Consider the following 8,014-nt stretch of genomic DNA (forward strand, 5'->3'; position numbering starts at 1 on the left):
ACTGCATGAGTCATCAAGACATGTAGGATTTAACCTATAAACTAACTTCAACGAAGTTATGTAATAATGTTACTAATATCTTATCGAGAGAGTCATAGGGGTTAGGGGACTGGTTGAAACCTGTTTCTAGAGTTTTGAATCCTTCCTTTCTCATTTAGGTTTTCACATAGGTTGGCTCTTCGAATGTGTGGTAAGGTGGTGGACAGTTGTAAAGTCACTTTAAATTAGTAGATGATTGTATAATTGCTAGTACTTTTCATTTTGAAGCCAAGGCTTCTCAGATCATAATGATTATTAGTATAACTGCTGTTAGTGAGATAAACGAGCCTATGGATGAGATAATATTTCGTGTGGCATATGCATTAGGGTAATTGGAGTAACGTCGAGGCATTCCCGATAGGCTGAGGAAGTGCTGTGGAAAAAAGGTTAAATTGGCCGGGCGCGGTGGCTCACACCTGTAATCCTAGAACTTTGGGAGGCCGAGGAGGACAGCTCACGAGGTCAGGAGATGGAGACCATCCTGGCTAACACGGTGAAACCTTGTCTGTACTAAAAATACAAAAGATTAGCCGGGCGTGGTGTCAGGCGCCTGTAGTCCCAGCTACTCGGGAGGCTGAGGCAGGAGAATGGCGTGAACCCGGGAGGCGGAGCTTGCATTGAGCCGAGATTACGCCACGGCACTCCAGCCTGGGTGACAGAGCGAGACTCCACCTCAAAAAACAAAAAAACAAAAAACAAAAACAAAATTAGCACGTATGAATATAATGATGAAGCAGATTTTAGCGTAGGTCTGCTTAATTGTAAAACCTGAAAATAAGGGGAATCAGTGGACAAAGCCCCCTGTAATGGCGAATACTGCTCCTATTGATAGAACGTAGTGGAAATGGGATACAGCATAGTATGTGTCGTGTAAGACAATATCTAGTGCTGAATTAGCTAGTACAATGCTGGTAAAACCTCCTACTCTGGAAAGGAAAATGAATCCTAGGGCTTAGAATATTGTGGGAGATCATTTGATGTTACCGTGGTGCAGGGCACCTAATCAGCTAAAGATCTTGATACCAGTAGGGATGGCAATAATTACGGTAGCGAAGGTGAAGTATGCTCGTGTGTCTATGTCTATTCCTACTGTAAATATATGGTAAGCCCATATGATAAATCCTAAGACGCCAATTGATATCATGGCTCGTACTATGCCCATGTACAGAAATGGTTCCTTTTTTCCATAATAATATGTTACGATGTGGGAGATTATCCTGAAGCCTTGTAGGATAAGGATATAGACTTCAGGGTGACCAAAGAATCAGAATAAATGTTGGTACAAGATGGGGTCACCCCCACAAACAGGGTCAAAAAAAGTAGTGTTGAGGTTACGGTCAGTTAACAGTATAGTAATGCCGGCGGCTAGGACTAGGAGAGAAAGGAGCAGAAGGACTGCCATAATGAGGACTGATTTGACGAAAAGGGGTGTTTGATACTGGGATATGGTTGGGGGTTTTATGTTAATAATTGTGGTAAAAAAATTAATGGCCCCTAAAATAGAAAAAACACCTGCTAAGTGGGGCGGGAAGATGGTCAGAGCCACAGAGGATCCTGCATATGCTAGGTTTCCTGCTAAAGGGGGACAAACTGTCCAGCTGGTTCCAGCTCCAGCTTCTACTATTGAAGACGCAAGTAGGAGTAGAAAAGATAGGGGGAGAAGTCAGAAAATCTTATTATTTATTCAGGGGGATGCCATGTCCAGTCAACCAATGGTCAGAGGGACTAGCCAGTTGCCGAAAACCCCAATCATGATTGGTGTTACCATAAATAAAATTATAACGAATGTGTGAGCAGTAACAATAACATTGTAGATCTGATCATCTCCTAGCAGAGTTCCTGGTTGGCCTAGTTCTGGTCAAATTAGAAGGCTTAAGGCGGTACCTACTATCCCCACTCATGCGCCACAGCAGGTATAGTGTTCCGATATCTTCGTGGTTAGTTGAAAACAATCAATGATTGATGAACGTACGTGGGGAAAAAGTAAAATGACTGAGTAAGCATTAGATTGTAAATCTAAAGACAGAGGTCAAGGCTTCTTTTTAGCAGCCCTGAGGTGATTTCTCATGTTGAATTGCAAATTCAAAGGAGCAGCTTCAATTCTGCTGGGTCTTCTCTGCCTTTCTCCCCCAACGGCGGCGGGGGTAGACTGACGCCAGTTGATTAGGGTGCTTAGCCGTTAACTAAATTTTATTTGTGGGTTTGAATTCCATAAATCTAGTAAGGACTTGGCTTAATCAAAGTGGTTGATTTGCGTTCAATTGATGCAGAATAGAGTCTTGCCATCTTTAGATCTGTAACAGAAATTAAGAGTAACTTACTAAGGACTTTGAAAGTCTTCGGTCTCATTTAACCTAAATTTCTAAGTTATATTTAATATTAATGGAGAGATGGATAAGAGGAGGGTAGAAGAGATGACAAGCTGGGGGAAGAGTAGTATGGGTTTTGTGTTTTCAAATTGTAATTTTATTTTCATGTTGTTAGATGGGGGGAATAGTGTTACTGAGAAGGAATAGACTAGGCATATGTAAAAGTACAGGTTGAGTAGGGTTATGATAGCTATAATGATTGGGGTAATAAGGTTATTGTTTTCTGTAAATTCTTGAATGGTGATTCATTAAGACAGGAACCCTGTTAATGGGGATAAACCTCCTAAGGATAGTAGAATTAGTGGAATTACAGGTGTCAACCATGTTCATTTATTTCAAGTGTGAGATAATGATAGATTTGTGGTGCTTATACTCAGGTTGAGTGCTGGAAATGCGGTTGTTGTTAAGATAAGGTTCAAGTGACAAAGAGAGGCTTCAGGAACATTCCTTAGAGGATTTAGCATGTGTTACGTAAGGCTGGGGAGATCCAGGCTGAGGTTATTCTTGCTAGGAGAAATCAAAGATAAGAGGCTGTCTGTAGCAGAAAGATCATGGGGATGTGGTATGGAGAGCAAGCCACACTTCTATTCATGGCATGGGTCTTTGCCATGGACCAATTGTGGGGTTTATGGAAGAGAGGTAGCCTGAGGTTGTTTGGACAGGGACTCTGCCTGAGAGGACTATCTGGAGATGTGATAAATATCACAGAGGAAAGAATCCCCAGAAGCTCAAGTGTTGAATGGAGAACCATAAATGCCCTTATAGAGGAGAGACATGGCCTGCCACACTAGAAGTGCATTCTTATGTCCTCAGTGTGGAATCTGAGAGTCTGCTTTGGACAACATGTCTAATCGTCAATATCATTTGACAACTGTATCCATCACTCGAGACATATTTCTCTATCTTTCTTATCTCTCTTCTACGTACCATGTTGGAATATACCAAAGCACTATCACATAAATAGGGAAGGAGGTAAGGCAAGGAAAAAAAGCCCACTTTGTTCAAAGGAGAGAATTTGGTGGATCTCTCAAGCATCATGACTAAGAACATGAGGGAAGTCGATTTTATTAATGAAGATGTTCATGTTATCTGAAGCATTTTTTTCTGCATTTTCCGCTGAAGCATAAAATGACTGTGGGAGGAAGCCCTTTTCCCTTGAACTAAACCTTAGGAAGGCCAATGATCTGTGGTAATACCCGATTTGCCTGTCCTTCTTGTAGCTTCCAGAATGAGAACAGAAAAGCTCAAACTGGAAAGAGACTCAGCAGATACCCACCCCACCTCATCTGCTTTGTAAATACAGGAACTGCAATCCAGAAAGGCTATGTGCTTCCTGTAAAGTCACACGACGAAGTTGGCACATCTCAATGGGAACCCAGTTTCCCTGACCCGCTGCCTCTTCCTTTTGTACCATATGTCTTGAAATAGCTTTTGTTTTAATATTGCATTTTTGCTTTCTGACTTTATAATGGTGTTGCAATGAAATGACTTCTTCTTTCACATGATTCCTTGTAGGTAGAATTACACACAGTTACTGCAGTACAGCATAAATTCCAGAGCTACTGTTAACTTGAAATGATGAGTAAGTACAGGATGACCTTTGCTGATCAAATATGGAAATAGAAAAGGTACCCCAGATTGTGAAGAGGATAAAGTTGCTCAACATATTCTTGTGTATCTATGTATGTTCAGGCCTGCAAACTGTGCAAACTGGGGGGGTCACTGTGAGTTCACATGTTTGATTAAATTATACAACTTTTACCTTGACTCTTTTTTTTTTTTTTGAGATGGAGTCTCGCTCTATGGCCCAGGCTGGAGTGCAGTGGTACAATCTTGGCTCACTACAACCTCTGCCTCCCGGGTTCAAGTGATTCTCCTGCCTCAGCCTCCTGAGTATCTGGGAGTACAGGTGTGTGCCACCACGCCTGGCTAATTTTTTATATTTTTAGTAGAGATGGGGTTTCACCATGTTAGCCAGGATGGTCTCAATCTCCTGGCCTCGTGATCTTCCCACCTTGGCCTCCCAAAGTGCTGGGATACCTTGACTCTTAACTTTTCCATTTCCTTTCATGACACAATAAAGACTAAAGTATAAATCCTCTGCAGAAGCTATATCACATAAAGCATATGTATTATTCTTGTAAAATTATGCAGTTTTTGTCATTGAGAATAGTTTGTTGAAAATAAACTCACTTAGTTAAAATAGGGATAATCACTCTAGCTGAAGATTTCTTTCTGTATAAACCAATTTTATTGTATTGTGGTCACAAATTGGACTCCTAACCTGGAGCAAATTCTCACAGTCATGTAACTGATCATAAAGTAAATTTGAAAAGTGTGAAAAAACAGAATGCATCTAATGCTATAACTGGAAAAAATCTCAGAAATATATCTCCCAGCATTCATATGACCATAGTAAAAGCTCTGTACACATGTGACTGAGTGTAACCATTAGGCAAATGTTGAGGATGAAACCCTAAATGATGTGCACATTTGACAATCAAACTTTTGGTTTTATTGGTATTGACTATCAAATAATTTAACTCAGAAGATAAGTTTACTTTGAAAATTAAAAATCCCAATGTCTTGTGGGCATGTGTGTGCGTGTGTGAGTGTGCAGTGTGGATACTGGAAAATTGCCAGTGTTCCACCATATGTTCTCAAAAACTAGTCATTTTGAATAGTTGAAAAAAAATCCCTGCACCTTCAGGTAGTCAAGTGATCTTCTTATTATACTGCATCTGATAAATCACTTGGTGCTATTGTGGGCACCAGTATATAAAAAAAACTGGCACTCCTCCTACCTTCCTTTGCCAACACATAAATACCCATAGAAACTCAATATTATCTTAGGATGAAGACCAACACATTTTCTCTGGGATTATTTATACTACTTATATGGCCAAACTTTTTTTTGATAAATATCCTTGGTTATTTTTAGTGATCAAGAGGCTCATTCTGTTCTCTACAGAAATTCTCTCTTCAGAGCTCTGATGTCTCTGGTGGGTTTCTCATACATAGAAATGGGGCAGTAACACTTTTTCCCATTAGTGGAGCTCAGTATAAGGCTATTGCATCTGGACCCCATGGTAGAAGGATCAGTTATCAAAATGACAAATGTACCCTTTTATAAGGCAATCTCCCTCAGAATTTTCACTAAAGATAGAGTTATAGAGACGCTTTGAGTACCAGTTATTAATGTTTCTCTTTCTGTCTTTCTTCATCAATAATTATGTATGTCTATATTTAATACTAATGAAGGGACATAGTTTCTTTTTTTTTTTCCTTTTTTTTTTTTTTTTGAGACAAAGTCTTACTTTGTCACCCAATCTGGAGTGCAGTAGTAACTCAACCCCGGCTTACTGCAACCTCCACCTCCCAGGCTCAAGGGATCCTCCCACCTCAGCCTCCCGAGTAGCTGGGACTACAGGTACACGCCACCATGCCTGTCTAATTTCTTGTATTTTTGGTAGAGATGGGGTTTCACCATGTTGCCCAGGCTGGGCTTGAACTCCTGAGCTTGAGCAATCCGCTTGCCTCGGCCTCCCAAAGTGCTGGGATTACAGGTGTCTGCCACCATGCCCAGCCTGAAGGTGTATAATTTCTACAAGGACCAGAAAATGATGCACCCAGCCTATTGGGTGGTTATATCCAAGACAATGCTCTTTCAATCAGTGAAATTATTGTTTAGGGTCTTCAAAACTCTTAAACACATCGATAAACTTGAAGTTAGATACAACATTAAAATGAATTATAAAATTTTTATCCTTTTTCATTCATTTGAGTATTTACTCTCCACTTACTTTGGGATAATTACTGTTTTAGGCACTAGAGATCAAATATAGATTTTTTTTTTTAAAGACATGCTCTCTGCCCTCAAGGAACTGACAGTCTAATAAAATTCAGAGACCCCCATGGCTAGGAAACGAGCTTGTCAGACAGATTGGTTAGCTTTTTAGTTCGTGTTTTAGGGAATTATCTTAATACTTTGACTATATCAAGGCTTAGTTAGAAGAGGTAGCTTGGGGCAGGAAGAGTAAAGAAGAATGAATTCAGTGCATTTATTTTATAATTTACCAAGGTCTAGCCCTACCGATATTCTCACTACCATCTTTGCCCTAAAGTTAGTCAGAAGATATTAAAAGCCAGAGGATAGAAATACATACATATACATATATAGAGCTGTACTCTGCTCAGGACAAAACTGTAAGAGGATATAATTCCATCTGTAAAACTATTTTCTTCAGAAAAGCAAGACAACATATTCATTGAAAGTCTTTGACATAAAAAAGAAGTCCTCTGAGGAAAGTCTGATGGTCTGTAATATTTTTATTCACTATTTGAAAGCTATTATAGCAGTCCCAAACAGGTCACAAAAGTTGGGGAACAACGACTTCAGTATAACCATTGCTACAGCAGAGACACATATGAATACCATTCGCAGTATTTAGCCTAAAGAACCATGGCATGTGTTTCTTCCCTCTCTAACCCCGCCCATGTCCACCTCTTCCTTGTGGCTGTCTATCTTCCTTAATGCAATCGTTTAGGTAAAATGAGCTGCTTTGCAGCTCCACATGTTGGTGTTTACAGCTGTTCATGAGCCAATAGGATAAGTATTTATGGACATTGCAATATCTCTGCTTGGATGGACATTGATGATATTGAAGAAAACGGTAAGTTACTGAGGGGAAATCAATCATGTGTACATATTTATTGATGTCTTGGTGAAGTGAAATCATTAAGCAAGAAGTGAAAAAACACCAGGACTCCGTTTATGCTTCTAGACTTTGTGTAAAATGAAGCAGGGTGATAATAGTGGCAGTAATAGTGGCCAGGAGGAAAGGAAGAAGCAAACATCAGCCAATGGTTTTAACAAGACAAGCAACAGTTTCACAGAGAGCATATGTTTACTCAAGGGGGAATCATTGTTAGGTTTGGATTCCAGGCAAAAAAATTATCTTCCCTCCAAAAGGCTGTGGAATAATCATGAACACCTCCATCCTCTCCTCTCACACCATCTCAATGCAGCGACTCTGTTCTCGGGAGCCTGAAGAACCTGCAATCCAGGCTCTCCAAATATTGGGCTTCAAGGAACACAGGACCTCTTGAAATTATAGTCAAAATATGTGTGAATGCGCGTTTTCTACTGAAAAGGTTTATAACTTTCATTAACTTCTCACAAAACACTCTGAGCCTCAAAGTCCAAAACTACTACTATTGATAAAACATTGCTTTCAGAGAACACAGATATAAAAAGGATTCAGTAGGGATCATGAGTAGTACAATATTACCTAACCTGATATTTTCAGAATATAATTTCTACAGAAATCACTGGATAAAGAGAAATTACTTAGAGACTGCCCTTTGCACGAAACATAAACAACTCCTTAAACTCCATACTAAGAGTTCTCAAGCTGGAAGTAGTTACCTTAGAGCAGTGGTCATGAGACGAGCAATCTGGAGACCAGAAAATTAGATTTACAGTTGCCAGATCACTGAGTCCCTTAGAGACTCTTCATTTTTGTGGGGTTTCTTTGTTTTTGTTTTTGTTTTTGTTTTTTGAGATGGAGTTTCACTTAGTCACCCAGGCTGGAGTGCAATGGCTT

This window comes from Chlorocebus sabaeus, chromosome 7 (genome assembly GCF_047675955.1).
Source record: "Chlorocebus sabaeus isolate Y175 chromosome 7, mChlSab1.0.hap1, whole genome shotgun sequence".
Taxonomy (NCBI): domain Eukaryota; kingdom Metazoa; phylum Chordata; class Mammalia; order Primates; family Cercopithecidae; genus Chlorocebus; species Chlorocebus sabaeus.